This window comes from Apis laboriosa, unplaced genomic scaffold (genome assembly GCF_014066325.1).
Source record: "Apis laboriosa isolate Shangri-la unplaced genomic scaffold, ASM1406632v1 scaffold5213_cov150, whole genome shotgun sequence".
In the NCBI taxonomy this organism is placed as follows: Eukaryota; Metazoa; Arthropoda; class Insecta; order Hymenoptera; family Apidae; genus Apis; species Apis laboriosa.
The window spans coordinates 1,174,788-1,198,225 of record NW_025223582.1 but is presented as its reverse complement, the minus strand read 5'-3'; the positions used below and the strand labels follow the sequence as shown (position 1 = coordinate 1,198,225).

Below are 23,438 nucleotides of genomic sequence, written 5' to 3'. Positions count from 1 at the left end.
TCGAAGTTGTCTATTGATTGATAAATTTTGCAGAATAGATATAGATAAGGAGAAGAAATAGTGGGAAAAAGACAGAGAAGAAATCAACAGCATGTTTGGAGTGTCTCAAATGAAATACAAATGCAGACAAGAAAAATAAATAGAAAAAGGATAAAGATAACAAGAATTGATTGTTAACGCTATCTCTCAAATATCAATGATATCTCTTCAGAAGCAGGATAAGTAAGAATTGAAAATCAGCGTCATCTCTCGAAAATAAATGATACTTCTTCAAAAATAGGATAAGGTAAAATTAGAATTAAGTATCAGTGCTATCTCTTGAGAATTTTTGATATTTAAAAAGTATCATTGATATTTGAAAGATGACACTGATAATCAATTCTTATTTTATTTTTATCTTTTTTTCACTTATTCTCTTTGTTTACATTTATGTTTCATTTGCGGCATTCCAGAGATGGTGCTGATTACTTAATTTTGAATTTATTTCTATCTTTTTCCCACTATTTGTTCTTCTTGTTTATACTTGCTCTTGAGTTTCATTTTTCTTTTAACACAATCACTCCTTTTGAATATAAGAAAATGAAGAAATGTAAGAATAATCTATTCTGATATATAATGCGAATATTTTAATAATAGGAATAATGATAGAATTTAAATAAAGGAAACTTGGTTCAACAACAAATGAATTAGAAATGAAATTTAAAACATTCCTAAAACATAGTATTCAAACATAGTATTCAAAAATATATAATAAAATAAATTATTATTAAATACAGGAATTTATTATCACATAGTCTTAAAAAAAATTATAAATTAAATAATTAATTCACAAGTTATTTTTATCATTCGAAATTTATATTTATATTTTATATTTTATATTTTATTTTTATAGTTAAATTTACTTTTAAGTAAATACTTATAGAAATCTACTTCCTAATTCCTGGATTCTATATATATTTCATTGTATCCATCATTTAATTGTTTAACTTTCAATCATTTCACATATAAACGATCTTTAATAATTAAGTATTTAAAAAGACTATAATATATATTATAATATATATTGTAAATATTATTTAGGAAACAATTTATATTTATAAAATGTGAAGAAATATAATATTCTCTTTCTAAATGGTATAATCTACAATATATATATATATATATATATATATATATATATATATATATTAATTTTCATCCCTGCTAATTAATTTCGCATTATATCGATTCTAAAATAAATAATAAATAATCTTACGAAAGGATGCCATAATACGAAATTATAATACGCATAATATTATTCTCCCCCTTGTAATATCTTACAAATATTCAAATTCAATATATTATAAATTCACAAAAAAATTCTCACTCCGTTACAACGGAGTTTTCTCTAATCCTACTGCTAATGAAAACATTATAATTAACATTATAATTAATCTTCGCTTCACCCTCGAATCTCAACTCGCGCAACACCCCCCTCCCCCTCTCCCCGCAAATTGATTTGCGGCATTCACAATTTTCCCACGCGAACCCCCTCCCCCTCCCCATATAATTCACGATGGGGAAATCCCATCGTCGGTAAATACGAGGGGTGATGATGATCCATCCACAGATGATGATCTGTTCGAGGGTTGATGATCCGCGACGCGTTTAACTGCCACTGTTAAATATCGATATGAAAGAAGAAAAGAAAAAAAAAGAAAAAAAAAAAAGGGGACGAAGTCCCCCGTTATATTCTCAAGGGGCCAAGATATATGGGAGGAGGGAGGGAGAGGAGGGTTGAGAGAAAGTTGTGAGCCAAGCAATTTTCATCTTCTCTAGGAGGCTCTGCGTTATAGCTCTGGAATAGCTATATAACGTCTCCAACAACTCTAACAACTCGCACACTTACTTTATTCCACGACAGACAGAGTTTAGAGATTATTATCAGTTACGATACGTGACAAAGTGCGAACTGTGTTCCTCTTCATCGAACTTCCTATATAAACGGTGAAATACTATTGGTTGGAATGGTTCGGTTTTATTGGGGATAATTTGAACACCCGCGAACGAAGAAAGAACGTTAGATGTAACGCAAGGATGTTATTTTTATTTTAAAGTTTGTCATTTTTTTCTTTTTTTTTCAAACTGTGATCAATTCTATTGGGAGGATTGGAACAATTTATGCGTATTGTATGGAAATATTGGTAATTTTGTATCGAATATAGATGTATTCGTGAAATATATTTAAATTGGGTTAAAATAAAAATGATATGTTAATTATATATCAATTGATCGTCAAAATTGATATAAGTTGATAAATCGGAAAATTACTGAAGCAACTACCGTCTGATTTCTTTTTTCTTTTTTTTTCTAATTTTTTCAAGTTATTCAGAATGGAAAAAACCAAGTTGAAACGGTTGAAGTAAAATTAAAGAAATCATTATTAGAAAAGGATTACAAGAGGATTTCGAGACATGAAAGGTGAAAATGAAATTTTAACCAAATCGCACAGATGTTAAATACTTTTAAACAAAAATCTTAAAACTTTAAGAGACAAAGCATTGAATAATACGTGATCCTATATTTATTGTTACAGTATGTATTTCACTTTACATCTATGGCGTAAGTAATCTCGTAATAAATTACCATCCAGCCTACATTTTTAAACGGGATAGGATACAAACCAGTTACAATAATCTTCTTAAACTATGATTCGAATTATAATCTCGACAAAGGAAAGGAAGCGACAAGAAGAGGGAAATTCTTCGTCCTTCTCAAGAATCTCGAGATCACGAGAACGGAACACGTGAAAGATCGACCTTGCGAGCCGGAAGAGAGGAGGGAGAGAGCGAGATAGACGCATGGACGTTGAAAGAAGGAAAAGAAAAGAAAAGAAGAAAAGGAGAGAGGTGACTTGTGTAATATAAAAGGTGAATAAGTTGCACTCGATATTGGCGCGAAGCATGATATGATCAGCTGTTTGTCAGGCTGAAAGTTGATGATCGGGAAGAATCGTTGACACGTGCTGAATCGGCGATTAGATAAAACGTGAAGGAATCTCGAGAAGCGGGCTCGAAAATCGGCCTCTCCAATCCGACTGATTTCTCAGCCGTCGGTTCCACTGCTGATTTGTCAAATATTTCTTGGCCGCGAAGCCTCTTTTGTGTCGAAAACGAGCGAAGTTGCTGGAAACGAGAGTTGCTGGAAGAAGATGGAAGAAATGTCTGACGGAAGGTGAATCTATGCAAATCGTATCTTCAAATTATTCAATTTTGAAGATTTTATATCGTGGTATACGTGACAGAGAGTGAAAAATTATTTGACAAGAGAGCTATAAAGGAAGGTGTAATGGCGTTTTCCTTTTAATAAAGAACGCTTTGTTTAGAGTTTATGGAGTTTACAGCTTACAGGTCTAAAATATTTGACCGAGGCTGTCCTTTTTAGATAAAAGAAGTGGGATAGTTGTCGCATTTTTTTTTTTTTTTTAATTAAAAATTCCCTTAATTTTATTAGGAAAGAGATATAGCGATGGTCCAGTTGACCATGTATTTAAATATCAAATTCTTCTTTCTTTCTCAATCAATCATGAAATGATCGCGATGTCTCTGAAACGAGATCTAAGAGTTAACTAGTTAACTGGAGGGATATATTTATCCAGCATGGCTATCAAGATTTAACTCGCAAGGTTATTAAAGAAATATTAAAGAAAGAAAAGAAAAAGGAGATCACAAAATAGAAGAATATTCCACCGGAGGAAGATGTGGAAAAAAGGAAAAGCATTCACATTTAATTTAAGGATCTGAATAACTTGGAAGCAAAAGAATAAATCCAAAACTTTTAGATAAATTAAAGTGAACGATAAAAAATGTTATTTTTATCAATGGCAATCTATTCTGTAAAATTTACAAAAAAAATTTGAAAAACAATGAAACAAACTAGTTTCCATGATATCATACAATAATTAAACTAGATAAAAATCTCATGGAAATCAATAAAAAATAACAATTATCAAATCAATTCTATTTAAAAATTCTATTTAAACAATGAATTATAATAAACTGTAACTTTCTATTTTATTCTTTATACTTGATTATATTTTAACTTTTAATTGACATAAATTGATTGATAAACGATCATAAAAATTTTTAAATTTAATATAATTTGATTCAAATACTTGTTGATCGACTTAACGACATTAATCGAGACTTTATAAAGAATAATTCAATAATTTACTCGAGATTACGTTTAAACGTAATTTTAAATGATTAGAAAATTGCCCGATGACCATAAATTAGTCAATAATTGATTATAATGGTAATAAGATTTGAAATGTGTGTTCGTGAGTTTTCCTTTGGTATTGGTGAGTTTTGTTGATAGATGAAGAGTACGAATATCGAAACACGAGTGCAAAAATCGGTTTAGGGTTGAAAAATTAATAATTTAGAAGATATATCAAACTCAAATTTTGTAAAATTCACTCGTGCATTGGTGCAAGACAAGGAAAACATGAATAGAAGGGAAATACGTTTCTGTTGTAATTGAACTGGTATGAACAAATGTTGTATATAAAATTGTTTAACAAACGTTTTTGTCGAATAGAGTAGCTTGATACACAGTAAAATAATGTTGAAATGTCGTGGTGGGTTTTTTTTTAAAATTTTCAAAAATAACTCGCAGCTCCAAATAACGACGAGTATGATCAAGGTTTTATGACACGAGTAAGGGTTATGCTTCTCTTTGTCAAAGGTAAAAGGATTCGTAAAAAATTCAAAATTTAGTTGCATGGTGACAAGAATAATTCAACACGTGATAACGTGCACGCAACAAAGTTGTTTATTATTTCAAACGAAACTTTGAAACAAATTATTATTTAAAGAAGTTTAATAATAAAAAATTATACTTCTCATTCTCAAATATACGAAGCACAGTTTTAATAATAAAAATAAATTTTCGCAACAAACTTAAAAATTTTAATCAATAATCGTAACTTCTTCTCTCTTATTTTCTTGATATGATGTTTCATCATTAAAAAAAGGTTTAACAATTGTTGCTTCAATTTCTAAAATTATTATATCTTGAAATTTGTTTATACACCGGAATTTTCAGTGTGTAAAGACATAGAATCAGAGGATAATAGATTATTATTCATCCTAGTATGCGAAACTTCTATTATTCAAACATCCTGCTATTCGAATAGGATACATAGTTTCTTACCTGTGTTCCCTATTATAATAAAATGGAATGCTAGTGGTACACAAATATGTAATATTCTTCCTGTAATCTCGTATCTTTTCTATTACTGTAATAAGAGATTGTACGCGTTAATAACTCGTGTATAATGGTCGAAACAGTAGATAAAAGAAAATGATAGAAATGAAATAATATTGTATTTTATTTAGAGTTAACACTTAATATTACATCGATACATTTCATAATAAAAATTCAATCAATATCAATATCGTAAGTCATATGTAATAATAATATAATTTATTTTATTATCGATCTGTAAATCGATAAAAAATATATAATTCAATAAAAACAATCTAAATAAACTAACATAATTTAACATTTCTTGTTGATTCAGTTTTATCAAAAAATTGAATATAAAAGAGTCGGAATATATTTACATTCCGTTTTTTTTTATTCAATTATAATTATGATTGCAAGCATGATACAACAATCAATGATACAAATTGATTTAATTATTATTCTTCTTTCCCACGTAACACTCGAGTTGTCCACGCTCGCGAAATTAAATCGAACAGCTCTAATTAATAGAGACAATCTTGGTATTACAGATGTAAAGCTGGCCGATCGCAATTTATATCTGTTATAAATCAAATTAACCGACGTGCACCGAAACCCATGAAATCCGCGATCGAAGGTGGTATGTAAGTTGCGGTTTGATTGACGGAAGCCAGCAAACGAGAGCACCACTTCCCCGAAGATGTCAACCATTTTTCGATCGAACATCTTCGATGGAATTTCGAGCAACAAAATCATTCGAGGGTATGATTCTCGAGATTGATCTTTTTCTATATAAATTCAAAATTTCTTTCGAATGGTGGAATTAGCGATTTCAACGAATTATAATTATATCATTGCGTGCAAAATACTTATTAAAATAGGATGGATCTTAAATAGTATATTTATATGTTACGATCGAGAAATTATAATTATGGCGATTAATTAATTGAAATTAATAATTAGAAACAATTATCATTGAAAAAAAGGTTTAACAATTGTTGGTTCAATTAATCAATCTAAAATTATTATATCTTGAAATTTGTTTACACATCGGAATTTTCAGTGTATAAAGACATATATAGAATCAGAGGATAATAGAATTCGATTATTATTCATCCTGGTATGCGAACAATAATGCTTGTTAATTTTTAACAATTACTTCACTTATTCGTCACAAACAAGTATTTTAAACTCGAGTTTTTTTAAATGATAAAATTATCGTAAAATAAAGTAAAAAAAATTTCCGTACCAACTTCGTTGTGATACAATGGATTAATTCGTTTAATCGATGTTCCATTGTACATCTGTCAACGTATCAATCACAGGAATGTGTAGCTGATCGATCCTCCATCTGGTTCTCCATTGTTCTCGATTTCCAGTCAGACAGATCGTTCTTACCAACCATTTGCACCGTTCACTTTGTGACTTATTAACACGTGTTGCCTCGACTCTCGTTTCTTTCCATCTCTTTCTATTTCAAGCCGGTTAATATCGCTGTCATCCTTCACGCGACGTCGCCTCACTTTTCCCCCTTTTCATTATATTGATAAAATTAATTGAAATTGGAAATTAGTACAGCAACATCTTTGTTATATAATATCTTTTCTTTTCTTATCCAGATATTTCCTCGTAAATATAAGAACAAAATGGAGACATTAACATTTTTTTATAAATATCTCTCTTATAGTAAAGATATTACAGCAATAGAATGAAATTAAAAAGAATATGAATGAAACTACAGTGTTTTAAAATAGATGAAATAAATATTGAAAATTTAATTATATATACATGCACATAGGTATGTTCAATTTATGAGATTAATTAATAAATTTATATTGTATGATTGTAAATTGATAGTTTATAATTGAACGTTTATTAAATTATAAATATAGTTATATTATTGAAAAGATGATAACGAGTGATGAATATAATAATATAAAAAAGAAGAAAAATGAATTTAAAAATTTTAGATAGGTATTTAGTTATATTTGCTCGTTATGTATAAAATTATTTTGATAATTATTAGATTGAATTCGTTTATTTAATAATTTTTAAAATTACTGAATACAAATTGTGTGATTATCTAGATATCATGAACCTTCGTGAATATGTAATATCACGAATAATATATCCTGATAATTTATGACGACGAAATGAACAAATAAACATTGTACATTAAAATTTAAGTTTTAATAGAAACAAATGGATAAAATTTAGTGGAGTACAGAAGTGTCGCATACGCGTATGGCAAGTTCAGATTATTTATTCACTTGGTGCATATTAATTTGGAAACAGGCCAGAAAGGGTCGACGAAAAAAGCGACGAGATAAATTTTTTAAACATATTATATATATCACATACACGTGAAACTATAGCTATTCAATTAATAATAAATATATATTGTTTAAAAAAAATTACTAATCAACGATATTTTTTTATAATTACAAACACAGGTACAATTTTTTTAACTTGTCAATAAAAAAATAATTATTACAATGATATAATTTAAACGTAAATTAAATATATCGTAAGTTAAAAAATTTTATTGTTTGATAATTTTTATTCATTATTCATTATATAACTTATTTTTTTTTTTTCTAATTTAAAAAGGAAGGAATTGCCATTTCATAATGATATGTATTTTAAAAAAAAAAAAAGAAGGTTTAATTAAAGATTTGGATTAAAATTTATAAGATTGATTGAAGATTTATCGATAATCACTTTGAGAATACGAGATAAGGGAAAGAATAATTCCCGCGATACTTTTATTTTGTGCATGGGATACACGTTCTCGTGTGCAACCATGAACAGGACATGTCTTCGTGAAATTTTAAACCGCTTTACGTTGTTGTTCAAAGAGCTATGTGTTGCTCGGTGTTTAGAATTTTACCGTTGAAAAGATGCTTATACATTCTCTGTGCGTGTAATCGAAATATCGGTAAAGTTGTGCAAGATGTCGCCATTGAACAATGGAGCAGAAATTATGTACGTATTTTAATGTACCACGGGTCCAAAACTGGGTCCCTGGCTAATTGCCCATCTTTGTCCACGAAAGGTCAACGAAAAGAAATAATGGGAAAATAAAGGAGGGGGAAAAAAAAAATTCTAGTTATTGCTAAATTTCACCACAAATTGCCCGATACAGCCTAATATTACAGCTTCGAGATATTTATCTAAATTAATGTTTGGAAATTTATTCAAATATTATCTAATTGGTCAAGATATCTATCTAATTAAACAGATATCAAATTTTTGTCACAGATTGCCAACTGGGAGATGAACAATCGTTTGAAATAATTAATTAAGTATATCAGTAAATAGATATAAAAATAAAGAATGTCTTATTTTATAGGAGTGTTTGATTTTTAAGAAAAGAATTTACGTATTGCATTCTAAAAAGATGTATTATCGGTCCATTATTAATGTTCATAGAGACATTCAACAACATGTTTTGCTAAAGATATTATTACGTAAAAAGACATAATTCACGTGTCAACCAAAGAAAAATGGAAACGTGTTTAAGATGCAATGAAGAATCATTTGAATATTCTTTATATTATATAATATCTTATCGAAATCAAATATCAATTTATAAGATAATTAACCAAAAGATATAAGATTAAAAAGAAAAGGAATGCAAAATTAATTCCAAAATATATTTTATTTTAGGATATTTTATTTTGACATTTTTGCTCATGTTACCTGTTGAATGGGAAATTCAATAGAGATAAATTCTAAATTAAAAATACAAGTGAAAGTTATTAATGTGATAAAGGTATACCTTGTTAATACAATACACACTATATTTTATCTTTTCTACACAATAATATACTAATTTTATCTTTTCTACATACAGGTTAATTTCAAATATTAAGAGATACACTTAACACATTTCTTTATACAAAGTAAAATTCAATTAACTTCATTCATTTTCCTCATTTATTTATCAATGAATACGTTGAAACACGAGTATTCGACAGATTATACTAAAATCTTCTGATTAGCAAGCAACCACTTCGCTTTTTCATCTTTCTAATTCTTCTAATCTCCACATTTCTACCACCAACAAAATTAATCTAATATCCTCAATATTACATTAACAAGAATTTTTCTTTCTTCTAGGATTCTCTCTAATCATCACTACGCAAAGATACAAAAGAATCAAGATTATACTTACAAAACCAGACGAATTCCATCTCCATCACGCCATCTACTCTGTCATAACGCAAAATTGTTCACGAAATAGTAAGTATATTTTCATACATTCGACTTCGAACTCTATCTAATCTTCCTCGAACGTGTTCCAGGAATGGATCAACCTATCCACCCAAATCGCAGCCAAACCTCGAGGAGCGTTCCTCGTAAGGGAGCTGTCCGTGAAGCAAAGGCGTGAAAACGATTCGATTCGAGGTAAGCGAAACAGGGGGGCACCGATGCGTGGAACGATTGGAGCACGTGGTTCACCCGTGGGGAACCAAGGGGCCGAGTGGACGAAGCTTAAGAGGCCGATCTGCGCAAGCACAGGTGCAAGTTCGAGGGTATAAAGAGGAGAAGCTCGAGCTCGCTGCGCGCACTTTGTGCTTCATCTGTCCGTCATTCGCGTCGTGCGCTCTCGTCGTCCGCCGTTTGTTCACGCAGTGTTCGCCGCTTGTCCTCTCTCTCTCTCTCTCTCTCTCTATCTTTATACACACATACACATCTCTCTCTCTCTCTCTCTCTCTCCCCCTCTCCTCGAAAATCTCGCGAGTTCCAACCGTCCTTCGTTGGAACCGGACGATCCTCCAGTGTATAACCTCTTCGTTCGATCGTGTTCAACCCCACGCTCGGCCACTCGACCAGGTAGGTGTTGCATTTTTATTACCCAACTCGTAAGGGTTTTTTCTTTTTTTTCTTTATTCCACAACGTGACAATTGTGAAAAACAAATTTTTCCGTTGGCTGGTTGTCGTTATACCAGTGTGGTGTTATATACGAGTTTTGTATATCGAGATTGAGATATATACCGATCAGTGAATTTGTGAACTTTTGGAGTGACGCGATGGGGAAAATAGAATTTTATCCCCGGTATTGGAAGGGAGTGCGAAGAGATGGAGGAAGCGGATGGATTGGGCCGAAAGGGAAGATTTCGAGAAGGGTTTTCGCACAGAAGGGTGAGAATGTTTGTTGGGGAATAGGTTTTTTTAAACATCTTTTTGTCGAGCGTGGAATTAATTTGATTTATTGTCGTCGAGAGGCCGATTTCGAGAGGCTCGTTTTTTAGAAGGTGGGAATAAGTTTAATTGTGCTAAGTGGATATTGGAAAATGAGAAGAATACTTGAAATCTTGGGATTGAATTGTGGATCTCCCAATCTTTATCGTGCATTTATGCAAATGGGCGAATAGTTTTTTTTGTTCTTTTACAATAGGAGTAATTACTTAACGTTAAACTTAACGTCGAGTAATGATTTTAAAGGTATACCGTATGTAAAGAGAATTCGTAATGTCGAAGTAGTCATTCCAGTCCAATTTAAATCTACAATTAGTTAATTGCACCATACGTTATTAATCGTGCCATGCTATGTAAAGGTATCTTATCGAAATCAAATATCAATTTATAAGATAATTGCATCAATTAACCAAAAGATTAAAAAAGAAAAGAAATCGACGTAAAATTAATTCCAAAATATGTTTTATTTTAGGATAAAGATACTTTCGAATATTATCATTCTTTACGTTTTACATGCGAAAAGAATCTTTCGAAGAATTATGATCACGTTAATTTCACGATTTATGCGAAAAAGAAATAAAATTTGGAAGAAATAATAATAATTCTCGATTTATAAATATTTGACACTTTGTCCTTTAAAAAATAATATAATAAATAAAATAAATAAATAAAAATAAAATTTGAAAGAAATAACAATAATTCTCGATTTATAAATATTTGACATTTTGTCCTTTAAAAAATGATATAATTTTTAAAGGAATTTTTAAAAAATTTGTATAAATACGTACGTAATAGTAATTTCAGAATGATTGTAAATAATTAACAGAATATCCCCTAAACTTTTGCCTAGGCTTGCTTCTCGTACGTACAACTTTATTATTTGAAAAGCGCGAAACCACTTACCGGCTTTGTTGCTTCGACCCTTCAATTACGCCACTCAAGTTTGAGAGTTGTCTTTGGGTGGCGTGTTACGTATGAAAGGTGAACGTGTCCTAAAATCCCGTACGCTCGAGATAATAACGAGTTTTTATCCATTTTATCCGTTATTCCATTTCTTTCTCGAATAGTTATCCCGGTAAACGAAGGGTTCGCTTATTTTCGATCGTCAGATTTTAGTTTCTTCTCTCGACTTTCGAACGACCGTGCGGTCGATTAGCTTCATTGTTTCCCCTACGGAGAGTTACATCTATTGAGAGGATAACGTTGCTTCACAATTAACCAGAGATTCTCGAGACGATTAATTTTATTTTCTTTCTCTCCTTTCCTTTTTTTAATTAAACGGACTTATTATTGTATCGTTATTATTGTATATTATTGTATTATTATATCGACGAAAGTATATTTATATAGTCGTTTTTACAAATGGATATTTCCTTTTTTTATCGAAATGATTCAATCCTTCGTAAAGAGATTCTTTATTCTTGCGGATTATTACGGATTTGAAAAGAAAGAAAGGAAAAAGGAAAAAAAAGATACGCGAAAATATTTTAGAGATACGAATATTTTATAATTTATTTACTCCAAAAATTCTGATTTTAATCAGAAAGTTTGTACGTATATAAAGGGTTGGAGAACATGGAATAAAACTCTTTGAGGGGATGAAATCAACTTCCATTCATGTTTTGAATACATTTTTGTCAGTTTATTATTTTTTTATTTTATTTTATTTTTTTTTTTTTTTTTACGATAGAGAAGTTTAGATCGTTTAAGAAAAAAATTCTTTTTTACCAATCATAATATACAGAAATATATTTTCTTTTCTTTTCTAAAGAAGATATGCAATGTAAAGAAATATATTCGTTATTTAGATATCTGATGATTGATCAAACTGTTATGTACGTTAAAAAAAAAAAGGGTAAATGAAGAGAAAAGATGACGAAGAGATAACGAAATTATAAAATTTCAGAAAAAACTGTTTCATATATCGGTTGAAAGATTGCTTTCAATGAAAAGTGCGATATAACATGGAATTCGTACGTTAATTAACATTTCACTAATTACAATTAAAATTTTTGAATTTAATTTTACATTTACGAAGTATAACAATATTCTAATTTAATGCAAATAAAACACGAATCGAACGATCGATGTTTGCGTTAAATTGGTAAAAATTTGCAAATCTTTATCCGATGAAATTATATTGGCCACTCAAAGTAATTAGCGATATAAAAGAATTTATGAATCGAATGGCGATATAAATAAATCAAATTTATAAAAAAACTTAATAAAAATATATAAAAAAAAACAATATGATAAATTTAGCATCGTTAAATTTTAATTTTTTAAAAGTATCAGGCTTATGCAATGTAATATTGTAAATATTAGATGTCTCGTTTATGGGGATGATAATGTAGTTATTTTAAACAGCGCATAAGTTTATGTAACGAAGGGATGCACTTTCCTGTGATATTTAATAAAGAATGAAGATGGCGACACGAGGAAGCGTGTTATTATCGTTAATTTCAATAAAAACCACGAGACATTTTTCTCGAGAAAAAGAAATTCGATTCGAATATTGCTTTAAAAAAAATACGTAAAATTTTACAACAAAATCGTGAAATATATTATCAATAAAGATAAATTTTTATGCTAAAAATCGTGCGCTTATCGTATTTCTCTTAATAAAATTCTCTTATTAGGAATAATCTAAAACGACAAGAAAATTGTGTCGTAAATTCGTTGTATCCTTAATTTAAAATATATTCGATATCTGTATCAATTACCATTTTCACTATTCGTTGATTATTAATAATTATTAATAATCTTGATCTATATTATCTAATTCGTATAATTTCTAATATAATTCCGACGAAAATATAATTATCCAATAACTACGTAATAAGCTTAATCAAGTCGATTCGTCGTAATTCATTGTATAAAGTATATATAGGCGTTTCCACGATAAAAGCGTCAATTAAAATTTCAAGAAATCATCGACGATCATTCAACGATTATCTACACATTTAACCGCCGATTTTTTTTTTCTTTTTCCTTTATTTCGATTAACCATTGCTCGTTACTCGAAAAAATTCACCAAAAAATTTCAACTATACTTCGAACTATCGATCGAACATCGAACATCGCAATTTAAAATGGTCGATCATCACCGTGACGATAATCTTTATCGAGAGTTCGAAGCTTCGATAAGGGGAACGCCACTTTGACGTTGTCTCTTGCTTATCAATCTAATCTAATTTCTTCTTTTTCTTTTTTTTCCTTTCTTTCCCCCCTCCCCCTTTGCTTCCGTCTTTCTCGCGCGCATCACAACGCGAAATTATAAATGGTCGGGCGCTGCGCTCTTTGTTTCCATCCCTTTTCGAAGTTGCATTGAATGCGCGTTGCTCTGGAGTCGCTTTTATTCCTCTCTGTCTCACTCTCTCTCTCTCCGTTGCGAAATCATAATTTAACTGGCCGGATGCATTTGAGCGAATAAAAAAAAAAAAAAGTGAAATTCGGCACTGTTCCGCGCGAGGTTCGCCTATTGGAGAAACTTTGAAACCGTAGTAATTCACCTCTCTGGCCATCCGGGATACAACCAGGCATTTTTCTTTTCTTTTCCTCTTTTTCACGAGTGAAAAATCTGTCCCAGCGACGAAGTTAAAGGACGCGTGGTTTTTGGTTTAGCGAAACAATTTCGCGGATTTATTCCCCCTGATCTCGAGATTTTCGGTAAGAAAAGTAGAATTTTGAATTTTTGATCGTGAAAAGACGTGTATGTATCGTATCAAGAAAAGGAATTTTATTCTTGTTATCGATTAAAGAAGAATTTCGATGAAACAATATTCGATTTGTTCGAACATTGTTGTCTAATCGTAAAAAATGAGGAGAATCTCGTTCCAAGAATTACGTTTCGATCGAAACCCTGTGTTCTCTTATCATCACAAACGAAATGTGAAATTAATAAATAGAACAAAATGGTGAATCGATAAGTTAATTATTTACCATATATATGGGTTAAAAAGTATAAGAATAAATGAAGGTTGAAAATCCATGAAATAAAAAAAAAATTTGAAAGAATATTCAATAATATTTAGATGTAGTATTTAAAATGGCATTGTGTAAGATTGCGTAACAATGTTAAATATTGATTCAGAAGTTTTTGTATTTTGTTTAATATCCATGATATATCTCACAATTAAATGATCATTGACATTAGATTTTCACTAGGTTACGTTTTGGTTCTATACTTTGAGCAATTTATCATATCATTCGAATTTGTTAGTTCATTATTAAAACACTCATTCATCCTTTCTCCTTTATAGGTTAATGATAAGATTATGTTGAAACATATGCAATTAGTTATAATGCAAATAGCGTAATGATAAGATTATATTAAAATATATGCAATTTGAACGTATCCCGTGCTTTTGAAAATAAATGATACTTTTATTACTTGCTGCTCGAACAGGGAGGATAAGAGAATAAAATAAAACGAAATGGAAATGATTTTCTCCATTGTATACATTGTAAACACGTTACGTTAAGTATACACGTGCATTTAATCGGATGTAAACGTAACTGCTATCACTATTTAAATTCTCTTAAATTTTACGATCGCCACAAGTACAACTCATTTCGTGTGCATGAATTCACCGATCGTGGAAATAATGATCCAGCGAAACGAAGCAATCACTTTATGTAAACACGTTTCGAAAATCGACAGGGATCACGAATTCTGTGGTAGTTCTAGCTAAAGCTATCGCTTTAATTGTTTGTAAAAGAGTTATGTTAATTACTTTTGGATAATTTATCTTTCAAATATATTCGATATATACGCACTTTGCAATTTTATCGAAATTGTGTTTCTATACACGTTTCGAAAATTTTGGAATTTAATTGTTTTAATTTTGTAAAAAGTATCCATCGTAATTTTAGATGTATATATATATATGTATATATATATATATATAAATCTTTTTAAAACGTTTTGATTAAAATTGCATTTCTACAATATTCTACAATTGATAAATGCTTTTAAATGAAAAAGTTCAATAATTCTGGAAAAATAAAGTTTTGAATTTTTACTATTGTTTTTATCAATGTGATTCAAAAAAACATGGAGAATATCGATCCATTTGAATATCGCATGCCAAAAGAATTCAGTCGTGGTGTTGAATCAAAAGTGAATTTATCAGAAAAAAAAAAAAAAAAAAAAGGAGAAAAACTATGAAATGGTAATTTACACTTTCAAAAAAATTTGTATGCATTATGATGCAATTTTTATTTCGAATTCAAGAGAAGAACTTGAATAGAAAGTATGACGTCAATCAATCTTTCTTTGATCTAATAATTAATGAATTACGAATAAGAATGAAAAGTATTGTCGAATACGAAACCTTGAATTTACTTTATCAATTTCTTCCCTCTTTTCTTTTAAAAATCTTTCTTAGTTAAATAAGAAAATGAGCAAAGTTCTTTGTTGATGAGCAAGTTCTTTCGTTCCAAGATTATTGATATTTGGTGATCATTGTTAAATATCGACCAACTGAGACTTTGGGTACATAACTTTTGAATGGCACAGTTTCTATGCGACTTATGATTCCTGCGTTCGACGCAAAAGTGCTTTTCAAACGTATTTTCTTTGCCTTTGTTATTTTGCGTAGGATAAAATACTTTTGAATAAAGGATAAAAGAGGTTGAACATGAAATTTTTAAATTTTTTTTAAATTTTTCGAAAAATTATTTCTAAAATGTTACGAAAATTGTTTAGGATATTACGTGCATTTATTACTTTCGTATATTATTACTCGTGATTGATACAATGATATTTTTTTCATTTTTATTTCACTCAATTTATATTATATTACACATTTTTATATTTTATTTTAATTCATTATATATGTGAAATTCGTAATATTTCGTTTTTATTATATATTTTATTACGTGCGTTCCGAGGTGATATAATCCCAGAGATTTTTATGCATTTATGCAAAACTTGAATTCTGTTTCTAAAAATCTACAGAATGTAATGTCTACAATATGAAAAATGATACAAAGTATATATATTTATTATGATATTCGAAGAAGGATATAAAATCTTCATTATTTAAACTCCATTTCTTTAATCGTGTTCATTAAAATTCGATCGTGCATAAATATTCGCAATTATAATATTGCTCTCTTTTTAATTATACCAAATAAATACGCACATATTATATTTCTCTGAAACAACGCATTCAATTATACGCGTATATTTTTTGAGATAAAGAGCGTATCTCTTGCCATCGATTTTAAAATCTACGATTATTTAGCATGCATTCGCGCGATACATGTGCTGCATAGCGTATACACGGTATTTAAAACACGGTATTATTAAAAGTATCGATTTATTTTAATTTGTTAAAATAAAAGGCGTACACACGATTGTTCCTTTATTTTGATTACATTCAAATCTCGTATCTGTCGAACTTTGTCGGGAATAGGATGGAAAATTTCATACGATTATTTCTCCTGTGTATATACACATTCAAACCGTTTGTTTTGTTTTGTTTTGTATTGTATTGTATTCTGGTTTAGTTAAACGATACGTACACATCGAATCGTTCAATTAACTCGAGACGATGGAATTCGAAGAATTTGTAAGCGAAATACAAATAGTAAGCGAAAGGAGGAGGGAAAGTCACGTGACTATAATATTTAGAATTGAGTTGAATGTTTCACGATTATTGTCAGATCAGACTTCGATCGATACGGATCTTCGAAATGGATATAATTCATTATTAAATATTCACATTTGAAAAATGTTACAAAATAGTTTTTTTTTTTTAGAAATTCGATTGTAATTGTTTAATAATTAATTAAGAAACAGTATGCAAAGAAATTTGATTATATCGTTTATGAAATATTTTTATTAAAAATATCTTTTTTATTAGAAAAAATTAAGTTAGAAAATTAATCTTTGATATTGTTTTTTCTAGGTATTTGTAAATAATGGATAATATTTAAAGAGTTAAGATATATTCGTGACCCGAATACGTTTTCGGTTTCTTTATAAAAATAGTGAACAAATAATGCATAAACAACCTTCAAAAACAGAACTTTGATCGTTTGACCGTCTTCACCACTTTTCATCTTCATCGATCTTCACAGTCTTATACAGATGGGAGAAAAAAAAAACAACTTTTTTCACTGAATTTTTATACGATATGTAAATATTAAAAAAACTTGTATTTATTATAAACAATTAGATATTAATCATGATATAAATTCTTACAGCGAATTGTAAAAAAATATTTAATTAATAACAAAGAAGATTCATTTATAAGAATTATTTATAAGAATATATTTACAGAAGAAATGATCAAAACTTTGTACAGATCAACAACAATAAGATTTTTTCTTGTATATTATTATGTGTACTTATATGTTTACACACTGAAAGAATAGACTTTTTTTAATAGATAATAATAAAGGTTTGCATAGAATCGATAGAATTAATGAATAATGGAATAGCTTCTGCTTTTCTATCATTTTTTTATAATAATTTTTTGCAATATATAATAATTTCAGAGTATAATATCATATATTTCACTATAGATGTTGAATACTTGTAATTATTTTAATATATGTGATCTTTTTTGTTAAATTAATTATAAAAAGTTAATTAGAATAAAAAAGAGAAATTGAATTTATTCAAGAAAATAAATATATTAATTTAATTGCAAGTTCAACATTATGAATTAGTTTCTCAATGATATCATTAAAAGTTTCTTATTTGTTTTTAGAACTTTTTGATTCAAATAGTAAGAGATCTAATAAATGATTGAAATATTTTTGAGGAATAATTTTGTTCATATTTTCATTGAGCAAAACTTTTACAATAAAAATCTATTCAAATAAAATAATGTGTGGAAGATTAGAAATTATACTAGAAAAAGTTTGAACTGTAAAATATTTTTAATAAATATATAGTTTTACAATATAATTGTGTCAAAAGGAAGATGAATTCTGCATCAAGAATACCTATACATTAAAAATATTTCAATAAGAAAAATTCTTTGGAAGTTTGCTTTGCGTGAACAACTTTATATGATATATTCTTATTTTAAAGAAAAAGAAAGAAAATAATCTTTTCTTTTTAGTATTTTGTAACAGAAACACAACTTTTCTTACATTAAAACTTTGTTAAACATGTTTAAATTCGAGATATAGCAGTACATTCACAATTAGATATAAAATGAAGCATAAGACTTTTTGAGTTATGTGTACCTTTGTCCAAGTAAACACAATTTTCCAGAAATTCACGTACAAATTAAAAATGAAACATTACTTTTGCTTATTTTACCCTTTGATTAAAATGCATTATATGCGAAATTAAAAATTATATAAAGAACGTTATATCACGTTAAAAGGAGATATTCAAATTTTAATATATGTGTTAGAAGTTTAAAAATTTCCAATATTCGAATATGAAGTGAAAATAAGAATATCCATATTTAATAAACTAATAATGGATATTCGCATCAGATAACTTTAACCATGGAATGTCCACACTTTCTGTTGAAAATCGAAACAAAAAAAAAGATTCTCTACTTTCATTACTCATTACAAATTAATTTTTTTATCAAGAAAATTTCATACACGATAAATGAACGAGCAAAGAATTTGTATATTGATAAAAAAATGATTAAAAATTTCATTATTATTATTATAACAATAGAATAATATTTTGTATAATAATGGAAAAAAGCTTTGATGAATTTAAGCTTCAAATGACAGACATTGAATCTTTCTTCTTTGATCTACCCCTAGATCAAAGGATTGAAACTCAATATTTTCCATGACATCCTCTTTCATTTTATTTTTCATATACTATTACATTCTACGAGACGAATTCGATGATGATAGGTTTAACATTTCCATAGAATTCAAGACTCTTCTGTTTCGTCCTTTCTTTTTTCTTTCCTTTTCTTTTTCTTTTCTTTTTTGGATAGAAATCAGATTCTAGTCGTAACTCGATTATAGCCTATGACTAAAGTTTTCTTCAATTTCCCGAAACAGCGATTACAGCCTGGCTTAGGAGTGTCGTTCAGCCTTTACGATCGATTGAAATACACACTGATTGCATGTACAAATATGCAATTAAGGGTTCATTTGCAAGGCGAGGAAGTTGGAATATGTTGTTAATTAACTATTGGGCCTGGAAAAATGAGGAAAATTAAGGTCAAGGAAAATTTCACTCTGTGTTTAAACGAGTATGTATTCGAATTTTCAAAAGTTGGATATATTCGATTCGTGGTATATTGTTGTTGACACATTTAAGAGTTTTTGCATAATAAATATACTAGAATATACTAGAAATATACTAATATATATAATATATAATATATATATAATATATAATATATATAATATATAATATATATATATATACTAATATATATAAGAAATATACTATATGTATATATAAATATACTAGATTCTTTTTCATTCCACGCGAAAAGAAGCGCACTAGAGAAGTAACTGTTCTTAAGTTATTTCCTGCATTCTATTCGCAGAAGAATAAAGTTTTAGTTTTAAGTACTATAAAACTTGACCTATATATAATTTTCTTTAACCTGTACTCTTTCGTTTACTTATTTATTTATTTTACACAATCACAATTTAAATACAAGAATCAAGTAGTTCATAATAAAATTCGAAGAGTCTCATAAATGTCTGTAATATTCCTCGATACAGTGGATATTCCGATTCTTATCCGAGGGAGGATAAGCTAATAATATTTCTCATCAGGATCAGGATCCATACTCGCGGAATGAAAGAAATGCAAAGAATAGGACTGTTCTCGAGGAAATATCTCGATAAGACGGATAACATAGTCGTTACCAATATTGGATTACAATGAAGAATCGTTTGGCTTGTAACGTGGATAAATCCCGGTTGGTATAAATCACATTTCCCTCCGAATTTTTATTTCTTATTACCTCTGAAGATTTCGGTGAATATTCCAATTGCCGAGAAGAATGTTATTATGGCACGAAACAGGAAAAATCGTCGATACAAATCGTCGATACAATTTTTAGATATATTTTCAGAGATTGTTGATTGATTTTAATTGGAAAAAAAGAAATATAGATCGCAAATATTGTATAAATCGGAAATTATATCACATTACGTTTCCTTTTTTTTTTTAAAGTTAATTGTACAATTTATTAATTTTTAACGTGAAATCTCTTTTTTCTCAAGATTCATCTCTTTATTCCTGTTACCTTTTTTTCTCGATAATCGAGTAAGTGTTAGATTTAACCCAAATAGATAACCTAAAATTGATAAAATCTAAGCTCATAAAAGTTTTAAACGGTTTTAAAACTATCAGCAAGATATCATTTTCTTAGGAAAGTTTCTTAGTTTATAATGTTTCGTTCGTAAATGAAGAATGCGTTTCATTAATATCTATTGGATCGAAATCTTTAAATTGTGCGTGTTTCTTTTTGAATGATTCCGAAATTATCTCGCCACGGAACGCTCTATCTAATTAAATTATGACACGAGAAATTTCGAGATTTTTGGAAGAAATCTCGAACTTTCATAAATCTCGTCCCAAAATTGTTCAAAGTTATCCTCCTTAAAATCTGGAATCAGTGATTTTCAAATATATTCTAATCTTTAGATTTTTAAATGTAAGATTTTTTTATCATAAGATTTTTAAATATAATTCTATCGCCAACCAAAGTGTTTCAATCTTAAAAGATTGCCAACATTTTTACTTGTTCGCTTTCATCATCTTCTCCTGTTATCTAAAAAATCACCATAAAGGATTGCTTACTTATACTCCATATTCGACAATAAAAATGTACGTTACACGAACAATAATTATTTTGATGCAATTGTAAAGAAAATTGTTCGAAAACGTAATTCGTATAACAAAATAAAAAAGAATCGAGGTAAATATATGATAATATTTTTTATATTTAGTTTTATTTACTTTTGAAATTAATTAGAGAAGAAAGTAAAATTTTCAATAACAATATTTACAATATTGTATGTATAAAATTAATTTTCCTTTTTTTTTACGTACCATGCTTTCATTTTTATTTTAATTGTTTCGAATTTTATTACAGGAAGATGAAACTCTATACAATAAAATTTATTATGGTTTTTTTTTTTTTTTAATACGCTGTCTTCAACGTCGGGTGAAAAAGAAGAGAAACCTGTAGCTAAAATGTTACAAGGATGGTAAAATTTGCTATACCTGGTATCCAATACTTCGATCTCTTGCGTCCTACGTGATATATTGCAAAGCCAACAAGAGATCGAACCCTTTGTATCCTCCATAAATTACCTGCGGTTTGCTGTTGAGGTTTTCCAACAGATGCAGGCTACATTACTTAGAAAATCTTTGCCAGAACTCGTTCTTTGCAAACGCTAACAGTTGACACTGTTATTAAATATATCAAACGTGTATAAAATATCGCATTTTCTCTTTATATTTTTACATTTTATTTGCCCATTTTCGCGAGGATGAAGCAGCGAATAATAATATCTGATAGTCGAAAAGATTGTGAAAAAGAATAAAAAGAAGAAATCAATAATAAAGAAATATTTTTTAGAAATTGATGTGTCTATGTATTTTATAAAATCTAATACAGGTTATTAATTAAATAATTAATTCAATAATTAATAACAATAAAGGGAGAGTGTTAAACTTTTTGTTGTTATAAGTAATTTTTCTTTTAGGATGAATTCTCTAAAAAAAGTAATCTTTCGACGTACATTTATCGATTAATAATTGGCATAATAAGAGGCATGTAAAATATTCTGGTGCGTATCAAATTAATGCAGCTAATCATGAATATATTTGGATGGTACATAGCTATTAAAGAGGGAAGATAATCGTGAATTGATCGGATTTAAAGGTAATCTCAAGTTCGATATTAGATAAATAATGGAGAAGAATGTATCTTTGAGAGTAATATTAAAATATCGAAATAATAATACTAATAATAATATTATTTTTATTTAAATTAAAATTAACAATAACAAATATTTTCATTATCTCTTTTTATAAATTCAATTCCTTTATTAAATCTTCTCTGTTTCTGATATCACATATCATCACACAAGTTTCGAGATTATTATTTATTTAAAAACTCCGTCTATTTTAATATCGTTCATTAATTCATTTTAATCAATTTTTTCAACCTGCCCCACTTTTCCACAGGATTTTTCTAACTGAGCGAAAATAATGGTTCATTTCTTGGGAATAACTCGAAATACTTTCTTGATAGTCTCTCGCGGAGAAGAAGTTTGCAAAAGTGTGGACACCGTCTTGCGCCGGTTTCTTTTCTTTGCCTTACTCTTTGTCGTTCTCCTTAGGGATTTTTACATAGGATCTATACTATTTTCATCTCCAGTTACCAAATATTCGTTCTCTTTAGCGTTGGATACAACTGAAGACATGCATACACACATTTTCCGACCTATACACCTATATCTCTTATTTCCTTTAAGTGCAACAGTATTAAATTTAAACGAGAACAGAAAAATATCTAACGAGAGATTTAAAAGAAAAAAAGAAGAAAAAAGGTTCCTGGAGAAATTATTCGACGTAAAGATACACAGTTTAATAATTTTTTTAAACACATACAAGTTATACTAGAGGATAAAGAATACTCGTGTATTTATTGCACTAATATATATAAAAATATCTAACTAGAGATTTAAAAGAAAAAAAAAAAAGAAAAAAGATTCCTGCAGAAATTATTCGACATAAAGATACACAGTTTAATAATTTTTTTAAACACATACAAGTTATACTAGAAAATGAAAAATACTCGTGTATTTATTGTACACTAATATATATAAAAATATCTAACGAGAGATTTAAAAGAAAAAAAAAAGAAAAAAAATTTCTGTAGAAATTATTCAACATAAAGATACACAGTTTAATAATTTTTTTAAACACATACAAGTTATACTAGAAAATGAAAAATATTCGTGTATTTATTGTACATTAATATATATAAAAATATCTAACGAGAGATTTAAAAGAAAAAAAAAAAAAAAA

At 28.6% G+C, this 23,438-nt stretch overlaps 1 protein-coding gene across 1 annotated transcript in view; it reads left to right on the top strand.

The window, feature by feature from the left end:
• The first annotated feature begins 9,805 nt into the window (after positions 1–9,805).
• The window catches only part of LOC122717534 (calexcitin-2), a 51,173-nt gene continuing 37,540 nt past the window's right edge, over positions 9,806–23,438 (top strand). The window contains exon 1 of the mRNA XM_043941714.1: positions 9,806–10,065. The gene's annotated coding sequence lies outside the window, so the exon portion shown is untranslated. The remainder of the gene's footprint in view (positions 10,066–23,438) is intronic.